At 38.0% G+C, this 26,694-nt stretch overlaps 1 protein-coding gene across 5 annotated transcripts in view; it reads right to left on the bottom strand.

Moving 5' to 3' along the window:
• The window catches only part of LOC129780380 (maternal protein pumilio), a 271,903-nt gene that overhangs the window by 238,587 nt on the left and 6,622 nt on the right, over window positions 1-26,694 (bottom strand). For 3 of the 5 annotated variants that reach the window (XM_055788573.1, XM_055788576.1, XM_055788577.1), the window contains exons 1-2: window positions 21,325-22,554; window positions 10,555-10,700 (exon numbers count right to left, since the gene is read on the bottom strand). The gene's annotated coding sequence lies outside the window, so the exon portion shown is untranslated. Of the gene's footprint in view, window positions 1-10,554; window positions 10,701-21,324; window positions 22,555-26,694 lie in introns of those variants that run through there. The other 2 variants (XM_055788574.1, XM_055788575.1) reach the window with 2 other exon arrangements.

The raw sequence follows: 26,694 nt of genomic DNA, 5'->3' as shown, positions 1-26,694 counted from the left end.
CCAAAGTGCAATGACTTTTTGATTGATTTTAGATTTTTCGAAATTGATTTACCTTTTACAAATGTTCCAGAACATTGAGAAACAGTTTTCCCGTTATGCAACCGTTAGTTGGGAAATTAACAAAGACAATGGACCTAGTGAGCTAGAATCATGAAAACATTCTATTCGAAACTAGTTCGATAGCTCTTTTTTCATCTCATCTTCGTTGATGCTGGTTTTAATGGTTTTCTTTTGTAGTTTAGAACCATCATTAGGTCTGAGAATCAGACGAAATTGATGTTTGTTAGTAAACAGCAATCGGACACAAATTTTATGAGGTATTAAACAGTGTCCGAATGTGCCCCGTGAATGATGTCCGAATGTGCCCCACCACCATCCGAAGACAAATCATAATTTTATCTAATAAATAGACCCCGTTGTATGCACGTTTTTTCATTTCATATTAGTTACTAACTGAGGTGGTGAACTTAAATTTCTAAATCGTTCACAAAGAAATTAGGGAAATGCTTACAACTTCCAGCTCCAAAGTTTCGAAACGTGTATGAAAAAGGGCACTGTGTTGTTTTCGTAAGCAATAAACAATCAGGAGATGTCAAACCATATGACAGCTGTTGGTGGAAGGGCTGTTAACTTACTTATATTTTTAATTTGGTTGAAAATTGTACCACTTAATTTTTACAAGCGTTGTCCGAAACTGCCCCCGTCCGAAACTGCCCCCCTTGACCCTATATATTTCCCTGACGGATGAAGTGCTGTGAGGTTCAACGCTAGAAATTCTGTTTCTGATGGTTATATTAATTCAGTTCTCCTTTCGATTATTTTATCAGAAATAAGCAATAGTCTCAATGAACAACTACTGTGAAAATATACGAATATTAAATTCGAGCAGTTTTGAAAAGATGGAAGAGCGTATTAAAAACTCGTCACAACGGGGTGCTGGCAACTATACTGCCACCAACTATTTTATATAAATTTTTTTATTTAACAATAAATTATCACTTCTAACCTTATGTGGTAACTTGTTCTAATGTCTAGCAACAAGCCTAATTTTTTTGAGCGCGAAAAAATCAAAAGCTATTCATTTTGGAGTTATTTTTGTGTTAACAACTCCCAATTTAGAGCAGCAAGAGCAAATTTCCCGTAAATTCATTGAAAAACAGTTTATTGAAGTTTTCAATACAATAAACTGTTTAGGACCTGCTGAGTCTGATCATGAGTATTATTAGTTGTTTTTGTAGAAACTAACACCAAAAATTCAAATACAAAAAAATCATTTTTACCATCAAGTGTTTTCCGCTAGCCGGGCAGTGGCAAATATATTGCCACCAATTTTTTCAATGTTTTTGATTGTTTTGCGTATTGAAGAAAATTGTTTTGTGTATTTTGGCATGTAAACATGTTTTTGTATTGGAGTTTGCGTTGATTACATGTCTAGTTCTCACGGCCCGTTAAAGGGTTAACACAATGAATTTTCTTTCGTGATTCGGGACCGGAGTAGGATTGGGCGATCTTTTCGTCTCCGATTTCCGATTTTTTGGATTTTATACCCCAAAAATCGTGAAAATCGGATAACAAATTTCATAAACACTGGAGCCCTTTCAAGGAGAGGAGAAGCAGTTTTGTATGTTACAATCATTACAAATCATGTACACAAGTTATATTTATACCATCACATTCACTAGACTGACAGTGAAAATTGTAACGAAATTGGATGGTGACATCAGTTCAGTGTTCTTTTCTAGAATTGGACTACTACCAAGATTTCCAGATTCAAGACTACCAAATATGACGATATGATGTATATGATACTAGCTGTACCCTGCCAAGCTTTGCTGTGGCACAATCTTAGATGTGTTTGATTGTTTTGTATATTGTATCATAGTTTGAGCTCAATCGGATAGAACACATATTCATTACTGAATAGTCGATTTTCATTAGAAGCTCAATTGCAGAAACGCACTCTAGTCATATATAAAATATTTTTTCTTCAAATTTTCCAATCTTTTATGCCGTAACAACACTCCTTGAAGTGGATTGTATATCGTGTCCAACTTTGAGCTCAATCGGTTTCGTATTTTTCGAGTTTTTGATGCGTACACAAACGAACAGTAATAATTTTCAATTAATTTATTTGAATAAATAATTCCATCACGGGACAAGATGAACGCCCTGGAAAATACAATTTTTCTAAGCTTTCAAGTTTTTTTTGTGACCCTCATGCTAAGAATCAAAATAATATGCATTTGATATTTGAATATAAATGTGAAGTGTTTATTCTATGTTTGAAGAAAAGACAAAATTTATATAGAACAAGTAAATAAACTGGAAAAAGGCATCCGATTTTTAAAAAATCGATTCTTTGCTATAGATTTAATCAGTGAATCGATCCCTATGCCATTTTGAAAATCGATCCGTCAAAAGACAGGGAAACGATTTGCAGTTGATAATCGTAGAGATCACTCTCTATTTTAGAAGCTCAGCCACTCCATGAAAAACCAATATAGTGGTTCTCAAATTTCTGTGGAAATTTGTGGTTTTGTTTTTTATTGGAACATATTAGATCCGTATTGTTTTCAATAGGATGACCATTTCCATTTTAGAGTGGTCCGAAAAATGACTATTTTTACCTTTTTTCCAAAAATGACTTTTTTTCAAAAATTCTTTTGAACTGTTACACCTATATCGATAATTAACATATCAAAGAATAGAATTTTATTTTCGTTATTTGTTACAGGAGAAAATCGACGGAAAACTGGAATTGAACATTTCCCGACACTTCGACCGACCAAATGCGAAATTGTACGGACTTTTTACCCACTTCAGATTAGAAAAGAAAAACATTTCTTAGTATGCACTTCACTCGTTGATGGGTTTTATTCGAATGATTTTTTTCATATATTGGGCAATTGTTATTTATGACAGTAATCGTTTCCGTTCGATGTTTTTGTATGGCGTTTGAGTTTTGTGTGATGGTTGCGTTTTGTGCGTTTTATCAAAGGTAAGTAAATAGATGTAGAGGTCCGAAATAAAAAAAATCTAAATCCGGGACTCCAGTGAGGCAACATGTAACATGCGACATTCACCCACGTTACTCCCAGCATATCCATCGATAAAACACGATACGAAAATCTAACCCTTCTACATAACCAACGTGTTGAGGTGTGCCGTCTTCTACCCGAAAGCCAACGGTTTTCCTCAGTGGGATCCCGGTTTAACCTTTTATTATTCTTTCGAGATCAGCATGATCACACAAAAATATATTTTTGACGTAGGACTTCATTTTTAATTTCTGTACTGGGGTGAAAGTTCAAAATCGGAAATCGGATTGTTTGATGGAAGCAACAGTGCAAATATTGAATGTTCACGAATGGTGCAATCTATCGTCGATTCGAACTGGTGAAGGGTAAAATTTGAGCTGTTGGCTTCCATACCTTAAGGTGCAGTGTTTGCGTACGATTGAAACACACGCAATCGTTGTTAATTTTATACATTGTCAAAGATATGTAATGGTTGTGGTGAAAAAAATATAAAATTAAACAAATTCGTAAATCTACGGATATTACCGTAGGTCTGGTAAGCCCTTCAAGCTTTCATTTCATTAGAAACTTGAAACACGACATCCTTATCCCATTCGTTGGAAGATTCATAATTTATCATTCTAATAAACTGAACCCATTGGCGGCCACGATATTCGTCAGTCGACTTATCTGATAAAAATGCACTTTCCAGGACTTCCTCTTAATGTTTCGCGAATGCTATAGCACGAACAAAGTTAACGAGAACACAGAGTGCTTTGGAGTTGTAAAAGACACCAGGAAAATCCAAAGCGATTGGAAAATACGTTGACACACGGCCTGCACAATTTCGCACCAGCAGCAGGAAAACATTTGATGTATGTATTTGATGGATGTATGTGTGACATATACAAAGAGAGCAAAAAAATGCAAAAATTTCTTGGCACTTCTGCAAATCTTCAAGCAAATTAGCATATGTTCGATTGATGGGCTTCCAACACCAGTAGTGTGTGTACTCATCTTGAGTGATGATACCCGACCAGCGAGCAAGCAAGCTGGCCTCAACGAAGGGTGGTGCAAAGGGTTCTCTCGCATAATCAACACAAATAAACGCGAAAACCGCATACATAACAACACAACAGCAGCAGCAGCAGCAGCACGCAGCGGCACAAACTTTGTTGCTTCTCTGCGCGCTGGTAACACGCGGCTTGCGATGAAAAAGAAAAACAACATTCTGCTTTTGGTATATTTACTAGTAGACAGGAACACACACACATACATCCGATGAATTACTTCACAGAAGTGTGAGTGCAACCGAAAGAGAATACTGAAAATCAACACAGAAAACAACTCAATTTACGGCCAATGTGCGCTCTCACCCGCCGATTGCCGCATACGGAGAGCTGTGAATGACATAAAATACAATTTATTCGGATAGTGGAATAGGACTGAGTTGTTTTGGCCGAACTTATACAGGTCGGACTCGATTATATAATATACAGACTCGATTATATACAGACTCGATTATATGTGATTCGATTATATACAATTTTGGACTCGATTATATACAGTTTGGAAAAAAAGTATTTTTTTTTGTATTTCAAATATGACTTATTTCAAGAAGAAATGTAACCTTTCAACGTTAAGGTGTAATTTAAGTGGCTATTACATGTACATTGGGGTGATTTTTGAAGATTTTGATTGAATTTTCACCAAGAATTGTTTATATCGATATTGCAGCCAAATTAAGAACGATAGAAGTTGAAATATAAAAGTTAGAGCAAAAAATCCGTTTTTTTCATGGTGATTCTAACGTCAGATAGAATACAACTTTATGGAGGGATTTTTATTCTCTAGACGAAAATTGTTTTCGACAAAGTTGTTACATATGATAGGACGCTCATTTTCATTTCTTCAAAAATAGGGTGTCAAAGAACAAATTGTAGAACGGTGAAAAAGCTTCAATTTAATTAATAAAAACAATCTAGTTTAATATAATTTTTTAGGATGAAATTAATAATAACACATTAAAAATAATTAACTTTTATGTTTTTCACTTCCAAAATGTTATTAAAATCCACTTATTTAGATGTTCCACTACTATATCCTGTACTAAATCTTCTCATATTTCAAATGAACGAAACAAAATCGTCTTCTGTAGCGTACTTTGTAATGTAGAGCCAATTTGAGGCAACAGAGTCCGAAACAAAAAAAAGTTCTATAACTCTGTCATTGTTGAAATTCGAACACATGCGTAGAAGGTTGTTTTTCATCAAATATGATCGTCTATCACCTTCTGAAAGAATCCGGATAAATTTATTTTTTTCATGTGAGAAAGGTCTGACTTTAAGGGGTTGAATCAAAACCCAAATTCCTCTTTAATATTCAAAAAACAAAAAGTACATGCAAAAAAAACGAATAACAAAATTTTTTTTGACTCGATTATATACAGGATTCGATTATATACAGTGAAAAGAAATCAAAAACTGTATATAATCAAGTCCGTGCTGTATATCTATTGACATATTCGTTGGAGTATTGAAAAAAAATCATCTATTAATTCTTAGCGATTTCGATTGGACAATTTTTATTGAATTCAGAAACAATTGTTCAAAATAACAATCCTACGTAAAGCTTCCGTCTATCAGTCCGTCCAGCTTCCGACATGGACCCTTCAACTTTTACGAATATTATAACATCTTTAACTGCATACACAAAAACAATATAGAGGAAAAAATAAAGTACATATATATTTTTTTTTTCTCTATTATAGTGACTTTCAACACATTTCGGCTGGTTCGTCACTTTTACTTCCATTTTTGGAAGAATGTCGGGAGTGAGAATTGAACTCGTGATCTCTGCGTGAAAGGTATGGATGTAACCACTACGCCAGATCGCCTCCACAAAAGTACATATATTTTTTTCTGCTAAATAGGCTGTTGGAAAAGCCAAGATAGCGATGGATTAATATCGGGTATGGTGTTTCGGAGAACTCCCACGTTTTTGAAATACCCACCATAAATGTTCTCCAAACGATAGATTTAACATTGGAAACAGTCAAAAACATTGAAGTATTTCTGATCACCATGACACGTTTCTTACTGAAGATTAATCGTGTACAATTAAACCCGTGTGAATCGGGACTCTTGGTCTTGGTGCTCAGGTTGAACTAACCAAATTTGGACCCAAAAACGATGACAGATACGAAATCAATATTTTAATATGAAATTGAATCGGAAAGTCAAACCGCAGAGGCAGTATATTAATTCTTTATTCCGCGGTTTATTTTCATGCACTCTCGTCATGTCATTAACTTGGACACACCTTGAATACATGTTTTTATTTATTTATTTATTCATTTATCTATTTATTTATATATTCATTTCTCTATCTATTTATTTATATATTTATTTCTCCATTTATTCATTTATTATTTGAAACAGAATTTCAAGTTCCTACGATTAATCGTAGTTTCAGTCCAGAGAGCACAGCACTGCCACAAGTAGATTTATTGTAAACGAACTTGTCAATCATTGCATGTCAACTGAGCGCAATGAATACCTAAACACAGAACATGCAATAGAAAATGAAAGATTTCGAATGCTTATAACTCGAAAATTTCTCAATAGATTGGAAAGATGTTTGCATCCATTGATAGGAAATATTCCTACGCATCTATCACAATGAATAAAATATTATTTTTTAGAGAATAAACAATTGAGCAACTGTGAAATGTTGAGAGTTATCTAAACACCCTAACTACCCCGTTTTGATTGGTCCGATTTACGGTTTCCCCAACACAGACTTCAAAATCAATGTACCTGGGTAAATCCGCTTTGCAAATACATGCAAGTGGGGGAGGGGAATTTTTGTTCCCATCGAAGTATATTCTCTAACACAGCCATCAAAACCAAGGTGCCAGGGGAAATTGGCATTGCAAATACATGCAAGTGGGGGAAAGTTTCGTTCCCATCGAAGTATGTTCTCCTTAACAAACCCATCAAAATAAATGTGTCTGAGAGAATCCGCCTTGCAGATACACGCAAGTTGGACTAATTTTTATTCCCATCGAATTATGTTCCCTAACACAGCCATCAAAATTAATGTGCCTGGGGGAATCCGCTTTGCAAATACATGCAAGTTGGGAGAATTTTTGTCCCCGAGATGTGTCCCCAACACAGCCATCAAAACCAAGGTGCCTTACATTACACGGTGTTTGTTCAAATGCTTTACTTACATAGCAAATATGTTGAACTCAATTGAATTCGAAAAATTGTTTCATTCAACCAATAATTCTATCAATACAAACAAATGATAACTAAGCCAACGGTAGTCCCACGTCAACCTTGCGGTTATATAATAGATGTAACTCACCCATTTTTTTAATAGTCTTCTGTTTATTCAATTATGCTAAATTCAATTATGAAGAAGACAATGAGTCATCATATATCCCTTTTAAACACAGGTCTAACTAGTTGAAATCCACAAAAGTATAAGCCTAAGTCAAATGAAGCTATGACTACGGAAATATATTATAGACAAAAATAGTATTTTCTCCTTCGTTTCCACGTTGTCCGGAACGTTATTTGTAGGGAGTTGTAATAACTTTATAGCCAGGTGAGTATTCTATGGCCATGAGTGCTCTCTTGGGAAGTTTGTGTAGTGCTGTAGTGAACTGATCTCATTGGGTGCTCCCAAGGAGCAAGGAGAATGGGCAAATGCATTCGAGGAAATGAAGCGGGCTTCTAAGAAAGACATACATATATTAAGGTCGCAACCACTCAAGCTATCATAATCTGATATGCGTGAGCATACCCTTTCGAATCTCTTAATCAGCAGCCAGTTAAATTCTTTATTTTCATTTTTTACATTACCGAACAACATGCTCAATATCATGATATCCTGGACCAACACTACATATATTGTTAGTAGCAAGACCTACACGATAAAACGATAAGTAACACGAATTGATTGGACAACATACGATACAACAACTGATAAATATCTATTATCGGCAAATGAAGAAAAATTCATAATACGCATCAATTAACATAGTGAACTTACGCCTGAATGTAAGCAAAAAGATTGCTCTTTGCGTCGGGAGGAAAGCGAGTGATTAGTGCGATCGAAAAAAATACCCATTTTGATCGTCAAATTGTTTAACTTTTTTACTATATTTTCTGTTCGTGTTTCAAGCAAAAAAATAGCTGTATAAATTCCTTGTCTAATTATATACAACACAACATTACAGTTCGGCTGAAAATTCCATAAGGTTGACGTCTTGACTATAACAAAGCATCATGGATACGTGTCAAAATTTGACAGCAATCGGTCGATTGGTTTCGTGAGTTACAACATTGAGAATGAAGCAACTTTTGTTATTGTGAAAAAGTGGTAAAATCACAAATCAATTAAAACAATGGCAAAATTGCATGAATTGGGCTTCGAATTGCTTCCGCACCCACCGTATTCTCCAGATCTGGCCCCAGCGACTAATTACTGTTCGCAGAACTGAGAAGAATGCTCGCTGATAAAAAATTTAAGACCGATGATGAAGTGATTACCGAAATTGAGGCCTATTTTGAGGAAAAACCGAAAGAGTACTATAAAAATGGTATCAAGTTGCAAGATTGCAATAATCGCTGTATCGCCTGCCTTCGCAGGTAATTATGTGGAATGAATTTGAATTTTTGAAAAAAATATTTATTACTGTGTTGCATTATAAACTATTCAGCCGAACTGTTATGCCGCATAAACGATTTTGAGTAATATGCGTTACCATTAATGAATCGTTACATTTTTCTTGTAGTTATTCCACTATATAGAAATCAAAGACATAGTCCTATGTCAAAACATGCGAAAGAATCAACTTTAATTTTGGAATGTGGCTTCAAAAATTTTGATAATGTCGTGAAGAATAGTTTGAAGGAGCTCGTCAGACCGGCTGGAGCCACCACTTGTATCTACAAACCACGACAAGCCGTTGTTATCTTCGTGCTTTTGTAAATTGTAAAGATACTTCATTATTTGGAGCTAATTCTCAATAAATTTTTAAAAACGCCTTTTGGGAACAAATTGAGAGTTCAATCGCGGACACGACAACTCTAACGCGTTTATAATAATTGTTTCATTGTTTTTTTTTTCATAATTGAGAGGCCGGCGGCAAAATGGAGTCAGCTACATTTTTATAAATTTTGAGTAAATCGCAAAAAACACCGCACCGTTTGCACCGCAACATTGAAGGAGGCAACTGCAAAGTACCTCGTAGCTCCGCTAAGAGTGCTCAAAATCGATTTTCCTCTACGCCATTCGATCCGGGCCGTTTTTTACTTATGTAGTTGTAAAAACCCGCGAAATTTTAAAAAATGCAGCTGACTCCATTTTGCTGCTAGCCCCTCAATAGTTGAAAATTGGACGTTTTTGAACTGTAGATTCCAGTTGATAGGTTAAAATACTGAATTTAAAAAACTCCTTCAGAAAGTATTGCAATTCAAAGATCAAACTAAATTTTTGAAAAACGAAAAAAATAGGAATTATTCATGATTTTTTCAAATATTACTTAATTATTGTTGGATCGTTGCAAGTGATATCATTCAAAATACAACCTAATGTAACACGAAACAAATATCGAAAATTTAAGAAAATGCTTTTAGTAATATATTGATCGAACTCAATCGATATTTTTCTGTTTTACCAGTAACAATTAACATTCACCCACAGTGCTCCATTATCGGAATGTGCGCGACTGGCTGCCACTCACATTGGTGCGCTCAAAAACATGATCCCAGGACAAAATATACACGAGCACAAAACATCCGTGCGAGAAGAGCAGCACCAGCAGCAATGACAGAAATTGAGTGCGGTCGGCAGGAAAAGTTCTCACGAACACGTACAGCCCAGAAGACAACAGTTCCGAATCAGAACAGCTTATGGAGGAGCGTGTGAACGGTTCAGGCAAAAAAAATAACAAAATGTTAGTTACGCAGAACGAAGAATGAGAGCGACGGACCGATGAAACGATTAGTGCGCATCTTGTGTATTCGAACGAACCCTTGGCCCCGCGCGCGTCTGTGTTATAACAACTTTAACGTTTTCATCTTCTCTCCCTAAACTTGACTGCAAAGTCTATGTGTGTAGAACACGACTCAACGTTCGCAAACAGCGAACCAAAAAGGCAGTTTTGCGTTCCCTGACCTGTCTGTGCGCTGCTGCTGCTGTTGGAGCCGTCGATGTCTATGCGCGTCTGGTATAGAACCACTCCACCTGCCTGCCGTTATAACCTTCGTATTACGCGAATAGAACATATATCAGCATAGAACGTTTTCAACTGGATTCAGCTATGTGAGGAAAACAACGACTACCTTCTTTCTTGTCGTCGTTGTCGTCTTCGGAAAACATTTCTTCCCGCTACCATCTCAAAATTTGAAAAGTGGAAGTCGTGTGTCTGTGGTCTATTATAACGGCCACTGTCGCACATTCCCCTTCTGTTGCGATGTGGATACTATTTACTATAAGCGCGCTACTATATATTGATGCTTACCACTTCCAGATGAATTTTGGGAGCTTTTCGAGCGATGGCAGTATTTCAAAAAAGGCGAAACGATGCGTACAGCAGTCCCACGCTTAACTGCCACTTCTGTGCTGTGGATTGTTTCGCGACGTATTTAGGAGATGTTGGATAATAATCTGTGGATGAAAAAGAAAACACACACAATGTAAAAACGACAAATATGTTATAAATCTATGAATCTGGGTTGCTTGTGCGTTAATTCGTGTTTTGAAGGATGAGTTCTCTCAGGCGAACTTAGAAATGATGAATCTATGCTCAGTGTACAAATCAATACTTCTGCAGGAATTATGCTTTTTATTTTGTTCTTCATGTCTCAACGACTTCGTCTAAGCCCATTCATATATGTACTCATGCAAGGCGGTTCGTTTTATTCATATTATTGGATGACCGATAAAATCTAAAAAAAATGCAGCAATTCCATTTAAAAATCAGAAGAAAACGTAACGGGATCTTTCATTAAGGAATGATCAACTTTTTTCTAATAAAACACAGATTTTTTTAGATATTGAGTTCAAATTTATTCTGGTTGTAGTCAACTCTTACATTTTAAGAATGAAGTTCGATTCTGGTCATATGAGCATCACGAGCCCGTTTGCAGCGAACGATCCGTTGGACCCAATTTTTCACTACTCGGCCACACATTTCGACCGGAATGTTGCGAATTTCGCGTTGGATGTTGTCTCTGAGCTCTCCTAAGTTAATGGCTTGTTGGCAGAGACCAGTAACTTGAGATAGTTCCGTTAAAAGAAACCCAATAACATCAACTCGCATGAATGAGGCGGCCAATCGACAGGTCCATTTCTCGAAATAACATAAGATCTTCCAGTTCTGGACAAAAATAGTCTTCCAACATGTCGCGATAGTTTTTTTATGAATGTAATGGTGTTTCTTGAAGAAGCATATTTTGCTTGTTGACAAAGCCATCTAGCCAGAAAAGAGCCCCATCGCTGAATATGATTTTGTAATGAAAATCATCATTCTATTCAAGATTCGCCAGAGTCCAATTGGAGAGGTTTCGGCGCTTCATATGGTTAAGGGGCTTCAGTTCTTGAGTCAATTTGATCTTGTAAGGATGTAGCCCAAGATTTTTCCCAAAATACGCTACAATGTGGTTTGGGAGATCCCAAATTCTTGACATCGCCGTGCAACTAACTGATTTGGGTCATTTCGGATGGATTCACTTGCGGCTGCGATATTTTCGTTGCTTATTGCGGGGCGGTTTCTCGTTGGCACGGAAACATCCAACATCGAAAATGCAGACTCAAATTTGCTAACTAAACTATGAACCGTCCGCCGGCTGGGAGGATAATTACGACTGAGAATAGGAGTAAGCACTCTTAACCAGTTAACTGTGATTGACGAGTACGAGGGCAGTCCGATAAGTACGTAGCCTACAAAAAACCAAAAATGTTGGATTTATTTCTCAACATAGTCTCCTTTTACCTCGATACATTTGACCATGCTCACACTTCTTAAATCCATCCAAAAAATACGTTTTCTCGAGGTCTGCAAAGTAGACCTCCGTGGCGGCGATACCTCCTCATTCGACTCAAATTTCTGCCGGACAAGTGACTTTTTCAAGTTTGGAAACAAAAACAAAGTCGCACGGGGCCAAATCTGGAGAATACGGTGGATGGGGCAGCAATTCGACCAATTTGGTCGTTTGGTCCTTTTTTCTGAAATCCGCGGACATGTCCGCTTGCACACACGGTCAAAACATAACTACGAGTCCGATTCGGCTGAAATTTTGACAGTAGCCGTTTACGAGAATATAGTACACGATAAGTAATCTCTCTTGCGATACTGACACCATCAGGTGATGAGGCTAAGTACTTATCGGACCGCCCTCGTATACTCGTCATACATAGCAATCAGTGACCATTAGCTATTTAAATTACATTTTTTTGTGAAAAATAAAACATCTTCTCAAATTTCAAGATGCTTAGAATATTTTGAGGCTATTCTGGAATAAAACATATAAATAGAAAATGAATATATTTTTATATGATGTCATGCGTCCCCGCATGCACTGGTTGAGAAAGTTTACCAGTTCGCATAATGAATTTATTCATGTGCGATGATAACGTTTTTTGGATATTCGCATTGCTAAAAAGTTAAGATCAGTAAGGAATCGCGTTACTAGTGTTCGATTTGCAAAGTCCCATTTCGCTGAATATTACTCCACAGCAACATTTTGAATTCTTTCTTTTATATGTTTAATATTCCATTGAATTCATCGCATATGTATGTAATATATGTATGCTTATGGTAACCAAAGAAGTAAATACTAGTAATAAAATTCTCAATTTATAGAATAAACCCATCTCTTCCATTCAATATCTTACCAGCGCAGCTTACTCTGTGATTGACGAATATACACGTCATGGCTCGATTTTGACGACACAGTTAACTGGTTAAAGTTGCAACCACCGACTCCGAATTTCGATAATAATTTTGAATAATTATTAAGTGTTACTCATTCGTGTACTTCACCATGATGAAAATTTTGATGACTAACGTTTTGACATTGACAGTAAGTAAATTTATCAGTAATTGGAGCTTCAAATAGCTGCAAATTTTATTATTTATTGCACATACTTTCTATCGAAATCCAATCGCGACGGAGTGCTAACTGTGGGAAATCTGAGAAGATAGAGAATTCCTCTAAAATTAATCAGATGGTAACTGAGAGACCCCTCTAGAGCTTGAGCGTGAACTTGGGTAGATTGTACACTTCGTACTTCTTCCTTGTGTGACTTTTGGGATTTCAAAAAAATCAAGCAGTTAACGTTTGCGACACTAGTCCGATTAAGCTAATATTTTTCATTAAGTTTTTCATCGTGTAAATCAACATTTCGTCCGACATTCTATATGAAAAATCAAGATGACCTTTTTCATTGGCACCTCAAACCATACGTTTTGCCTCGTATTCCGGAAAAAAGACCCAGAGTGTCAATTTTTAACAAAAATATATATTCGAGATGACAGTAGATCTCGACGTTTAATGCAATTTTAAGACATTTGGCATCAATTTTTTTCGAAAACACCATTTTCACGTATTACATGCATCTCATTGATTCAGTATTATACGCTTCATATTTTTCAACAAAAAATTAACAAAAACAAATCAAAACAAGTATTTAGTAGTCAATGTGAACTCGTTTGATCTCACTTAACCCTTTCAATACGGCAATGTGCTCCGCTGGAGTGCTACCGCTGTACGGAGCAATGCGCCGAAAAGCATGCACATCGCGCTGGTGTGATCGAAGAGCAGTATGAATTTCATGTCGTCTAAAGACGACGCTCGTAACGAGAGGATTAAATATGTTTTGGCATGCTTTCGACTTGGTTTCAGAGGTGCTGTGGGCTCAAATTGTCCGGCCTTGTTTGTCACTCGCATTTTGTACACCCTTATTGTCGAAGATAACCCAAAGATTCGGAGAGTTCAAATTGGGGCTCTGGAATGGCCAGTTCATGGAGTTTAATCAATCGGATGGATGTCGTATATTTGGGGTCGTTGTTCTCCAATCTTCCAGTCTCATTTCCAGCATTGATTCTTCCAGGTATTCGCAAAAAAATCGATATATCCTTTAGCTGTCACAATTTTAGGGATTCAGGAACAAAATTTATTGATTTTATTTATGACTAGCGGAGCCGGCGAACTTCGTTCTGCACACAATTAATGCATCACGGAAAAACGCTGTAGAAAATTACCCATTGGGTATTTTCTCTGGAAAATTTGGGTAGAAGTAGTTTAGAGTGTCGCGAACAACAACGTCGCGAATTGATTTTGCGCAAGCACCTGGAAAATAATCAACTCTCTCATCGGAGGATCGGAAAACAACTCGGGATCGTGCAGTCAACGGTGAGTAGTGTGATTAAACGTTACTACGTAACTCTGAGTATCGCATGGAAGGAGTAATGCGTTCAGAATGGATATTTTATTAATGATCAGTATCACAAGCGTGTCGTGAAAGCGTTTAAGCGGAATCTCAATGCTTCGGTCAGGGATGTGACCAAAAAATTTAATCTGTTCATGTCTTTTGTTTCAAATAGCCAAGGACCGCGAAAGACTGCATACGTACAAAGTTCAGAAGGCTTCAAATCGTGACGAATAGCAAATTACACGGTCACGTCACGTCAAAGTTACGGGCCCGGAAACTGTACAGATGCTGACGAAGACTCATTGTCTCATCATGGATGATGAGACTTATGTCAAAGCGGACCTCCGGCAGCCTCCGGGGGCTACTGTTCTTCACCACCCAGCACAAGTTTAATGTTCCGGAGGAAGTAAGGAAGCCGAAACTTTCAAAGTTTGCCAATAAATACATGATTTGGCAAGCGATCTGCTCATGTGGCAAACGGAGTGCGCCGTTCATGACTACCGGGACTGTAAACGGTAAGGTCTTCCTCAAGAAGTGTCTGCTTCCTCTGTTGAAGCAACACGAGGGCGCTACGATCTTCTGGTCGGATCTAGGATGTCCTGGAGTGGTACGAAGCTAACGAGGTCTCTTTTGTTCCCAAGGACATGAATAAACTCGGTAATTTTTTACAGCACTGTTTCCGTGACGCAATTTGATGTTCATCCTTGGATAAAGTGTGTAAAATATGCAAACCGAAGCTCGCGACATAAGCATTTTGTTGAAATATGAAATTCCGTGGCCTTTTTTAAATCTACAAGTTGATCTCTGATGCTTGAGAACGTTCCAAAAACATTGGCGTTATGTAAGGTATATCCTTCTCCTTCTCTTTTTCATCCCAAAATTTAACATTCAGATCCATTTGCAGCCTCTTTGTAGTCTTGTTAAAAGACTCGTCGAAACAAACGACAAAGTATAGCTTGCAAAGATTTATCGAGCTCAGATTTAGAATACGGGGCAAAGCCAATCATAATCTTAAAGCTCATTTTATCACGCTCTTGTAGGACCTTCTCAGCTATCTGGTTGCCATGTCATCTTTTTCAGTAGTGCGGAAAGTTTATGACACATAACTTTTTCCAGACATCACAAAGCATAAAGCATAAAGGGCCTGGCCGGGTATGGAAGTAAAAAGTGCCCCAAACCAAATCACCCGCTCTATGTTAAATATTGTGTAGGGTACCAAACAAGAAATTTTGACCTAAGTTTCACAATAGGATCTTTTTTTATTTATCGCGGTACATCACAGTAAGCGCACTTTAAGTATTTTCTCGAATCTTTATTTCCAAGCATTTGATACCTTATACAACATTTTCCATAGCGCTGGTAATGAGGTTTGGGAGCACTTTTCAGGAACATTTTAGGAAAATAAACAAAATAGAAATAAAAAAAATATGGTTAAAAAAATTACTGGATATGATCGTACCGCGCAGTTCTCGATTTTTTTTTAAAAAAACCCCAATTATTCAAAAAAAACATGCGAACATATTTTAATATAAATTAAACCAGTACTGAGTCTAAAAATTCTAAAAAAAAAACAAAATATTATAAAAATACATTTTTTTTTTGTATCGCGCAACACTACTAAAATACTGAAAAAAAATCACACATATCTAGAAAAGACGTAGAAACACATTTGAGTATGAATTAGAGTAGTACTGAATCTCTAAATCACCCAAAAAAATCAATATTTCAAGATTTTTTTTACTCCTTCATTTTTTGATGTTTGGACATAGGACTATGTCTTTGATTTCTATGTAGGGGGGGGGGATGTCACTCTACGAAAATGTAACGATTCATTGAGAGTTTTCAAACGCATATTACTCAAAATGGTTATTGCGACATATATTGTGTTATATATCATTAGACAGGAAATTTATCCAGATTTTTTTTTGCTTCAAACATGAACAGTGAATATAGTAAAAAAAAAAGGTTTTTTTGACGGTTATGACGAGTTAATTGGGTATGTTTTCTTTCTATTCCACTATCCACTCGCTTCCTCCCCGACGCAACGAGCAATCTTTTTGCCTAGATTCGGGCGTTAGCTCATAATGTGAGTTGATGCGCTATCACGTAAATCAGATTATGATAGCTTGAGTAGTCGCGATCTTAAAGGGCTATAAAGTTATTACAAACAATGTTCCGGACAACGAGGTAACGAAGGAGATAATGCTATTTTTATCTATAATATATTTTTGTAGTCATATATTGATTTGACTCAGGCTTATATTTATGTAGGTCTTAACTATTTAGACTTGTGTTTAAAAATGATACATGATGACTCTTTGTCTTCTTCTGCAAGATTGAATAAACAGAAGAAAAGGGTAGTAATGGGTTTAATGGTATTTTTGTGTACATTTTTGGACAGATTGCGGTACCGAATTCTACCACGTTATGTCATCTAACCCGTTTGAAGGATACAAGTACATACAGGAAACAGTTTTTCCAAGGCATCCATTTGATGTATCAAAAGAGAAAAAATATACAGATTTTGAACAATGAAAAAATCAATTTAAATGCAATTACTACACACAATCACAGTCCTATGTCATTATCCCGTCCGTGCCCCTAAGCTCAGACCCATCAACTTTTTTTTAATAATATTTATTGATACACCATAGTAAGACGCACTTTCAGTATTTTTTTCAAATTTTTATCTCGAAGCTATCAAGAAGATTTGGTTTGGGGGTGTTCTTTACTTCCTTACCCCAGCCCTTTATCAATAGTTTAAGAAGAAGAAATGGTTAAAGTTGAGCTGCAAGTACTGATTGGATAAGTAAATGATCAATGCGAATACGGAACAGGATACGCATCCTAGCTAGTGTCGATGAACCATGACAAAATCTCCCGATCTTGCGGTTAACCCTTTCGTTAGGGCAGTGTGCTCCGTCGGAGTGATGCCGCTGAACGGAGCACTGCGCCGAAGTGTGCATATCGCGCTGGTGTGATCAATGTGCAGTATCACCCCGATATCGTCTATAGGCGACGCTCGTGCACACAAGTCATCGCACGGATGTCGTCAATAGGCGACACTCGTCGCGAAAGGGTTAAATGTCTTGGAGGGTGGTTCTGCCTGCCGTACTCAGTACTGTTATGCTTCTTATGGTACAAATAAAAGCAATGTTTTCAGCCACATAGATTTTTTTTCAAAACGACCAAAATAGCCAAAATTCCATAATTTCGCCTCAGTTAACAGTCGGGGAAGAATGCTTATAATGCTACGGAAACATATCTGCCAAATTCCAGCAAAAAAAGCGCTGAAAAATAATGTTTTCCCTTTTTTTTTAAATCATAACTTTTGAACTACTGGACCGAATCAGATGATCGACATCTATTTTGATATCGACATCTCAAATTAACCATCGGTTAACTTTAAAGACCCATGACCCAAAAGCGGATGAAAACGTCTCTCCGATTACTATTTTATTATATAAAAAAAACTCAGCTTGCAAGAAAAAAAAATTAGCGCTCAGGACCAAGAGCGAGACCATGTAAACTATAAAAAAACAAATACAATCAATAATTACGAAAACAGAACCCGATTTATTCACGTGTAATATTTAGCTCATTGGCTTATTTCAATGGAATTGGATATGCTGGTCATCTGAATCGGTCCAGCAGTTCAAAAGTTATGATTTTTTTTTAATAAAATCATTTTTGGGAATAAGGGAAAAAATGATTTTGTGACCATCCTAGAATGGCACCATAATAAAAAAGACGGGTGGGTAATGTCGGTGACATAACCGGAGTGACGTAGGACAAAGGGGACAGCTTTTGCTAAATATATTGTTTTATTTTCTTCTCCTACATGAATTCCTACCTATCTACCTGAAAAATGGATTAGTTTACTGTTTACTCTTTATGAACATGTTGGGGGTTCTGAAAAGAACCTTTGGTGTTGTGTTTTTGCGTTTTTTTACAAACTTGATTCTTGATTTTTTTCTGAAGGCTTTGTACTTATTAAATGTTCAACGTCGGGCATCTTTCGGCGTATACACATATCGTACAATCAAAATTATGGCTGTGATAGGGAATGCACAGGTGGTCATCAGCTCGTTCACTATCATATATTTCACTATTGAGCACATTACCGTACATTAAGCTGTGGTTTCGGAGACGAATGAATTGTAAGATTTGTAGTCTCCGCAAACAAAGTAAATAAAAATGAAAAAGAACTGAGATTTTGGAGACGAACTCTACGATCTGTCGAGAAATAAACGAGCTATAAGCCTTCTGAAAAACCAACAGTAAATACAGGGACGGATGACCTTCGGATTAAAGTCCTTTAAAATAAGAACAGAGCAGCAGGAAATACATAGCTCATCGTGTTGCTCCTTAGTTATTTCTCTATGCAATGCAGATGTAACGTCAGTCAATTTTCAACATCAGTTATCATCAGTTATCTCTATAATCGCTGTTAGGTATACTGGCACCAATCCGTTCGGCCTAGTTACCCTTGCGGAGAAATCAGTGAATGAGACCAACAGGGAACTGGAGACCTGCACGGTTCGAGTGAGACTTTGCCTTTCCCTTAACATGTCCTCCTTTGTTACGTCCACACGTCCACGTTGCTGCTTGTTTTCTTTTTATGATGTGATGCGATGCGATGTTAAACGATGCGGTTTACGGTTTGAAAGAAAATGAGATATTTTTTTGGGATCCACGCGTTTTATACTCTAGCGGTACACGCTCACAGGATAGAGACAAATCGGCAGACTCAGCCAGAGGGGCGAGTCCAACGAGACGAACGAATGAGCGTTAAAAGGCAGCGATGGCAAAAAAAATACATTCATTACGATTTGTTCGCTCGTTGGATTCACATGCAGGCTGAAAAGGGTCCTTTTCAAGATCACAAAATTATCTTCAATCTAAAGAGTTTATTTTTTTTTTGTTATCACTCGATATCCCCATCTTGTTCGGCTAAACCTTTCTGTTTAGCGATTGCGTTTGCCACTCGCCACAGCTTTCACAGTTGGAAAATTTCTTCGCATCCAGCTTGTGACATATTGTACAGTAAACTACATTCAATGGCACGTCGCTTTACCACCACTCAGTGTCGGAATGGAGGTAATTTTAACCTGTAATTGAACATTTGCGATGACAGTGGTACAGTGTCGACTTTCAATGTGGGGTCATAATTTGGACCCCGAACTCTATGTTTACAAAAATGTCCAACTAAATATGTCGCATCACAGGTCCGTCCAATTAGCTAAATGTCGAGATAAGTGTAAATTACTGTACTTTCAATCTAGAAGCGATTTAAGAATTGGTGAAAATCAATAACCTCAGAACAACTGCCAAATTCACATACTCATCATATCCTGGCAAAAAAATTATGAAAAAATCAATTTGTGTTTTATTATTATTTTGGATATTATTTTAGAAAGCATTGAACTGTATTTCGTAAACTCTTTTTTGAAAGGTTTGATGGCCCTGATAGACGCCTTGTTTTATGGAATGGTTCCAATTTATAAAACTTTGTACTCGTGGTTTTGGAAAAAAAAACCATTTCGAACGCCCTCGATGCCGCCTTGTTCTGGATTTGCCACCAAAGCAGATTGTATAAAGAACAAACTTTTTTCTTCTGCTACCAGCTGCCGTTTTGCGATTGCGTTTGCCACTCGCCACTCGCTGCAACTGCCTGTTGTTGTCTTGATGTTCACCTAACCGAATGTGTTCTGTTCCGAATGCGGGTTTTCTTATCGTCGCGAGCAGCTTTGCCAGCTAACTCGATCACTTCGGCGGCCGAAACTATATAACGCCGGCTAGGTGGACTGGTGCACTGGTACTAACGCGCTCGGCCTAGCTACCCTTGCGGGGAACTCCAGACCAACACGGTTCGAGCGGGATTTTGCCTTTCCCTTCACTTTTCCTCCTTTACCATGTCCAGACATGGCTGCTTGGGTTGGTTTGTTGATGTGTTGTGATGCGAACCGATGTGGTGTACGGTTTGAATGAGAATGATCGTTACGGCAGCGGAGCGGGGATTTTTAAGCTGACTGGCTGGCACGAGAATTACGCATGTGTGAGACTGCGACCAATGTTTCGTTAATTTTTTTCTTTTTCCTTTCCAATCATGCTTCATTCTATTTCGCTGCTGCTCTGGTTGCCCGTTTTGATCGGTACGATTTGAGGAGCACAAAATGGACCAATCAAAAATGGGCACATAGTGCATTTGGACAATGCTAGATATTTCACAATTATTTAATTCTTTATCTCAAGAAAAATGAAATGTTATTCGTTGTGATAGATGCGCAGATATATTTCCTATCAATTGATGCAAAAACCTTTGCGATCTATTGAGAAATGCTCGAGTTATAAGCGTTCCAAATCTTGCATTTTTTCCTACTTGTTCAGTGCCTAGATTTCCATTTCATCCCCTATATCTTCCGGTTAGACGTAGTCTTACGTCAAAAAAATACGGGTCTAATATTTTGCAATAAGGAATAAACAACCAATTCTAACGAAAACTGAGAAACACTATATCAGTTTGACATGCAATGACTGTGTAATCGAAAATCTAATTAGCGGAATTTCATTTATTTCCAAATTTGTCACGAAATTCCCTAATATTCCCTGATTTTCAAGGGTTTTTTCAGGTAGTCGTCATCCTGTCTAAATAACCAGAGCTGATTAAAATAGTAAAAGAAACTATACACAGGCCTTCGGAATTTTGTTAACAATACAAAAGTTAATTGCTCATACGTTGATAGGTTCCATTTTACGATAAACTAAAAAATGAAGTATTGTTTTCACGAGGGAGTAATGTCCAATGCTGTTATTTTATAAATTATCTGCAAAGAAAAAATCCAAAAACACTTACATTTATGCACGAGATCTGTTGTGAAGCAGCAGAAGCTACACTTAAGACGAAAAAGTTCGGTTCCTCAGACGACAGATAAGACGCTGCTGCCGCTGCTGGCTTTTGTTGTGATTGCTGTCTAGTTGTTTGAAAACAAATCCACGCAAACGTTGTGTTGTCGTTTGGGGTCGGTCCGGGGCTTTCCTTCCGCTTCACCGCACACAGATGCTAATAGCGAAATGTGTTAGGCCGAACGTTTTTGACACACCTCGATGTTGAAAATGAAACTGTTTATTCGTTTCATGCAAACGGGCTCGCCAGTTTGCCACTCCAATATTTCGATCACCAACAAAACTAACAATTAATATTCTCACAGAAGCCCAAATCTCCGGAATGGAAGAGCCGGCCACGCACACTGGCGCCACTGACTTCAACTGACCTCACCCGTTTTGGGATTCTCCCGGAAGCTTCAGGCACAACACACACGCACCCCTCACTCTCTCTCCTTTTCGCATCCAACAAAGAGGTGCTATGCACCTTTATTCTCTTCTTCGCTTGCGGGATGCGTCAGGGGGTCACTTTTTTGCACCAGCCACTTCCACGCCCGTGTCTCACAGGGAATAATTACACTTCGATTTCTTCGAGATCCGGCCTAGTATTACCCGCGGACTGGAAGAATTCACTCTTTTCCACCCGGGATCTTCTCAGTCGCGTTCTCGACTGGTCTTCCCTTTTGGGGTTCACTCGCCGAATCAAACTCGATACTCCAGAAGTGCTCACTAGTACACGCACACTTTCCCGGTACGGAAACTCGAAATGCCGAAAAATTGTCTATCACTAACTGTACAGGGAAGCAGAGGTTTTCTTTCCGTGGAAATGCGTGAAAACTTATCTATTCCATTAGAATTTTTACATTACGCCACCGCGAATTTTGTTACTTCCGAACTGCTAATTGTATGCGGGACACAATAATCGTTCCTGCCCGGATAATTGGCTGTCCACTGCGGTTGTTCCAAAATTTTGCACTTTACAAAATATACAACTAGATGCTAGAACACTTTTTTTACAAAAACCGCATGTACAACTAAAAAACTATAGAAATATTATACTTTTTACACGAAACAGGAGAGGACTAGCCTTTCTTGCTCCAGATTCTAATTGCTAGGTAGACACGAGTGTACTGGACTTTTCTGTCTAAGCTTTAGCTCGTCTCGTCCCGTTTCGAATGTATGAAGTTACGCCATTTGTTTTTTCGCGTGTTGTCTGTCTGTGTGAATGGGTTCCCCTAGCGAAGAGTGACGCCGTGCTCTTTGAACGGTCATGGAACCGAGCTGCTGAGTGCACGCTGTGTATGCGCCGCTATTAGGGCACTCACTGCCCGGCAGTGTTGCTGTATCGTGTGCTTGTGTTTTAATTGGCCAGGGAAGTAATGATTACATGATAAACAAAACGTCTGTTGCATAATTAGAATAATGATTTAAAAAAAACTGCTAAACCACCAATATTTTGCATTGCATGATAATTTTGCATCGGAATAAACTGGACAGGTAATTTGTTCCGTATAAAAGAAAAGTTCACCAATTTAGTAACAGCACAGAGTATATTTATGATCATTTCTGGGGGTTTCGGTAGAGCATTTCCAGGAATGTGTTGTTCTAGCTTCTTTAGGTCACACAAATGAAAAAAATACATTGAAACGGCAAAGAGTTGTTAAACATTCAGAACGTTTTGTGACCAAAAAAATCAAAATGTCAAAGATATGTGCACAGACAGTGTTGATTGCTTTGATGAAAAATACTACCGGAAACATTGGGAAAAACATAGCAATGACAATGCAAGTGCCATTTATGTCTGTCAACATCCGCAAGTCGTTTCTCATTCCAGAAAGCATGGAGAAATTGCTACAAATCCTATTGAATATAGTATTAGGTGTACCGGTAAGTGCCTTCGGTTTTACAGCAAATGGCGTAACTTGATTATTATTCCAGTGAATCAAATTCCCAGACATTCGTTGGAAAGCTACTGTCATTGCGCGTCTTTTTCAATATATGTCAAACAGTTGAAGCGTGAACAACATAGTTTTTGACGTAGGACTACGTCTAACCGGAAGATATAGGGGGTGAAATGGAAATCTAGGCACTGAACAAGTAGGAAAAAATGCAAGATTTAGAACGCTTATAACTCGAGCATATCTCAATAGATCGCAAAGGTTTTTGCATCAATTGATAGGAAATATATCTACGCATCTATCATAACGAATAACATTTCATTTTTCATGAGATAAATAATTGAATAATTGTGAAATATCAAGCATTGTCAAAATGCCCTATGTGCCCATTTTTGATTGGTCCATTTTGTGCTCCTCAAATCGTACCGACCAAAACGGGCAACCAGAGCAGCAGCGGAATACAACGCAGCACGATTGGAAAGGAAAAAGAAAAAAAATGAACGAAACATTGGTCGCAGTCTCACACATGCGTAATTCTCGAGCCAGCCAGTCAGCTTAAAAATCCCCGCTCCGCTGCCGTAACGATCATTCTCATTCAAACCGTACACCACATCGGTTCGCATCTCCAGTTCCCTGTTGGTCGCATTCACTGATTGCTCCGCAAGGATAACTAGGCCGAACGGATTGGTGCCGGAGCACCAGTATACCTAACAGCGATTATAGAGTTTCGGCCATCAGAGTACTCGAGTTGGCTTGCAAAGCTGCTCACGACAATCAGAAAACCCGCATCAAGAACAGAGCAGCTTCGGTTCGGCGCTCATCAAGGCAACAATTAGTTTCAGTGAGTGGCAAAGTGTTTCTCCGGCACGTCGCATTAAATGTAATTTACTGAACAACATGCCACAAGCTGGATGGGAAGAAATTTACCAACTGTGAAAGCTGTGGCGAGTGGCAAACGCAATAGCTAAACAGGAAAGTTTAACCGAACAAGATGAGAATATCGAGTGATAACAAAAACACAACACCAAAGGTTCTTTTCAGAACCATCAATATATTCATAAAGAGTAAACAGTAAACTAATCCATTTTTCAGGTAGATAGGTAGGTATTCACGTAGGAGAAAATAAAACAATATATTTAAAATATATATTTAACAAAAGCTGTCCCCTTTGTATAGTCCTACGTCACTCCGGTTATGTCCCCGACATTACCCACCCGTCTTTTTTTGCCACATCGAATATGTAGAATTTTGTACCAACGAGTGTTTTGCGGGGAGTGTTACTTCATCACTTCAATATGAAGAAAAAAGCTGCGGGAAGTCATCGCATTTTGGTGGAAGTTTATGGTCACCATGATCCAACTGAGCGAACGTATCAGCAATGGTTTGCACGGTTTAAAAGTGCTAATTTTGACTTGAAAGACGAAGAACGTTCCGGATCGCCAAAAAGTTTGAATATGAAGAATTGGAGGCTTTACTCGTTCAAGATCCGTCACAAACGCAACAAGAACTTGCAGATACACTTGGAGTAGCTCAGCAAACCATATCCAATTGTTTGAAAGCAATGGCCGTTTTTTCACGTGCGAACAACTGGGTGTTTCTTTGCATCGGATCGTTATTGGCAATGAAAAGTGGGTCCACTACGACAATCCTAAACGTCGGGGAACGTATGGATACCCTGGCCATGCATCAACATCGACGGCCGTCTATTTGGTAGAACCAGCTGGGTGTGGTGTACTATGAGCTGCTAAAACCGAATGAAACCATTATGGGGAACCTCTACCGACGTCAATTGATGCGTTAGAGCCATACACTTAAGGAAAACGGCCACAATATGAGGTAAAGACACGATAAAGCTATTTTGCAGCACGACAATCCTCGGCCGCATGTTGCAAAACCGGTCAAAACATACTTAGAAACACCAAGAAATTTACCGGTACTCCTATTAGTTCTCAAGAAAGAACGTGATTTGAAATAAAGATAAATTAAAAAGGATTTGAAGTCATCAAAAAATCTTTAAAAAATATCATTCAGAGCTTATCTTTCAAGTCTCAGCTATACAGAAAACCTGGAAAAAATTACAGTTGAAACCCCGGTGATCAAATTCGAAAAAAAACAGGAAGTGGGTTATATCTATGGTATAACCGCAAGGGTGACGTAGGACTATCGTTGATTTAGAGATCATTTGTTTGAAGTTGAATCTAAATCCATCCTGAATGAATGAATAAATAAATATTTGGGTGACTTCAAAAACGAGAGTGTTACGTTGGAGACTCAAGGTTTTATGCATTCAATATTGGATACAAAAAACCTTGTTCTGAAGAATAATCTTCAGAAGCTTTCCTACTAACTGCACTTGATTGACAAATCACAAAACCAAATGTATGTGGTCGCAGTATTATATGGATAGAAAACATTAAAATAAACTCGCTTGAATGTAATTTTCAATTCCAAGGGGAACTGGCAGATTATTTTTCAGCAACGATCATTTTTTTCCAGGTTTCCTCTCGATAACCAGCAAACGAAAAGAGTTGCGCGCGTGTATGTGTGTGTGTGGCGGCTGCTTCTATGTCTTCCCGAGGAACCGTATTTCGATGCTGATACTCTCTTGGTCACGAGAGTATCAGCATCGGCTTTTCTGCGCTCCCTCACAGTTAAAACAAACTGATTGCATTTCAGGTCAGGTCAGGCCAGGTAATGAATCCCTCGATCCCTCGCCGTTCAGCTCGTTCAGTAACGATGTTGTCTTGTCGATGTCCTCAGGCGTCGTGCACAAATTACGTAACGCTAAAAATCCGAATTTTGAACCACCTCTCCCCCCCCCTTTCGTAACGCAATTTCCTATCTCTAATAAACAGAAAGTAACGCAACATCTACCCCCTCCCCCCTTATCGCGTTACGTAATTTGTGCACGACGCCTCACGAAAAATGAATCGGTTTCACCACCAGAATATCATTTCAGTATGCTTTTCGTGCGTGATTAAATCGAGAGAAGGTGTGGTTTACGATGGCAATTTGGAAGGCAAACTAGAGGAGAATGAACTCTCTGAGTATGAAAATTTCGGCGACTGAGCAATAATCGATTGAAAATTATATAATTTTCGCGATACGAAACATTTTCCGTTTTTCATGTTATGCATCCAATATTGGATACGAAAATATCCTACTGATGGGAAAGAATAATCTTCAGAAGCTTTCCAGCTAATTACACTTGATTGAAAAATTACGAAATCAAATGTATTTGGTCGCTGTGTTCGCCATATAATTAGAAACATTAAAATAAACTCTTTCGCATGGATGTATTCGTCAATTCCCAGGGAACTGGCAGATTATTTTTCAGCAACGATTAGATCTTTCCGGAATTTTCTCGATGCTGTATGGCATCCAAACGAAAATTCTCGTTTCAGTTTGGCCTGCAAAAAACTTTTCTAAACTCTGATCCATAA

The sequence above is a fragment of the Toxorhynchites rutilus genome, chromosome 3 (genome assembly GCF_029784135.1).
Source record: "Toxorhynchites rutilus septentrionalis strain SRP chromosome 3, ASM2978413v1, whole genome shotgun sequence".
Taxonomy (NCBI): Eukaryota; Metazoa; Arthropoda; class Insecta; order Diptera; family Culicidae; genus Toxorhynchites; species Toxorhynchites rutilus.
Note: the sequence above shows the minus strand (reverse complement) of the source record. Positions and strands in the feature narration are given on the sequence as shown.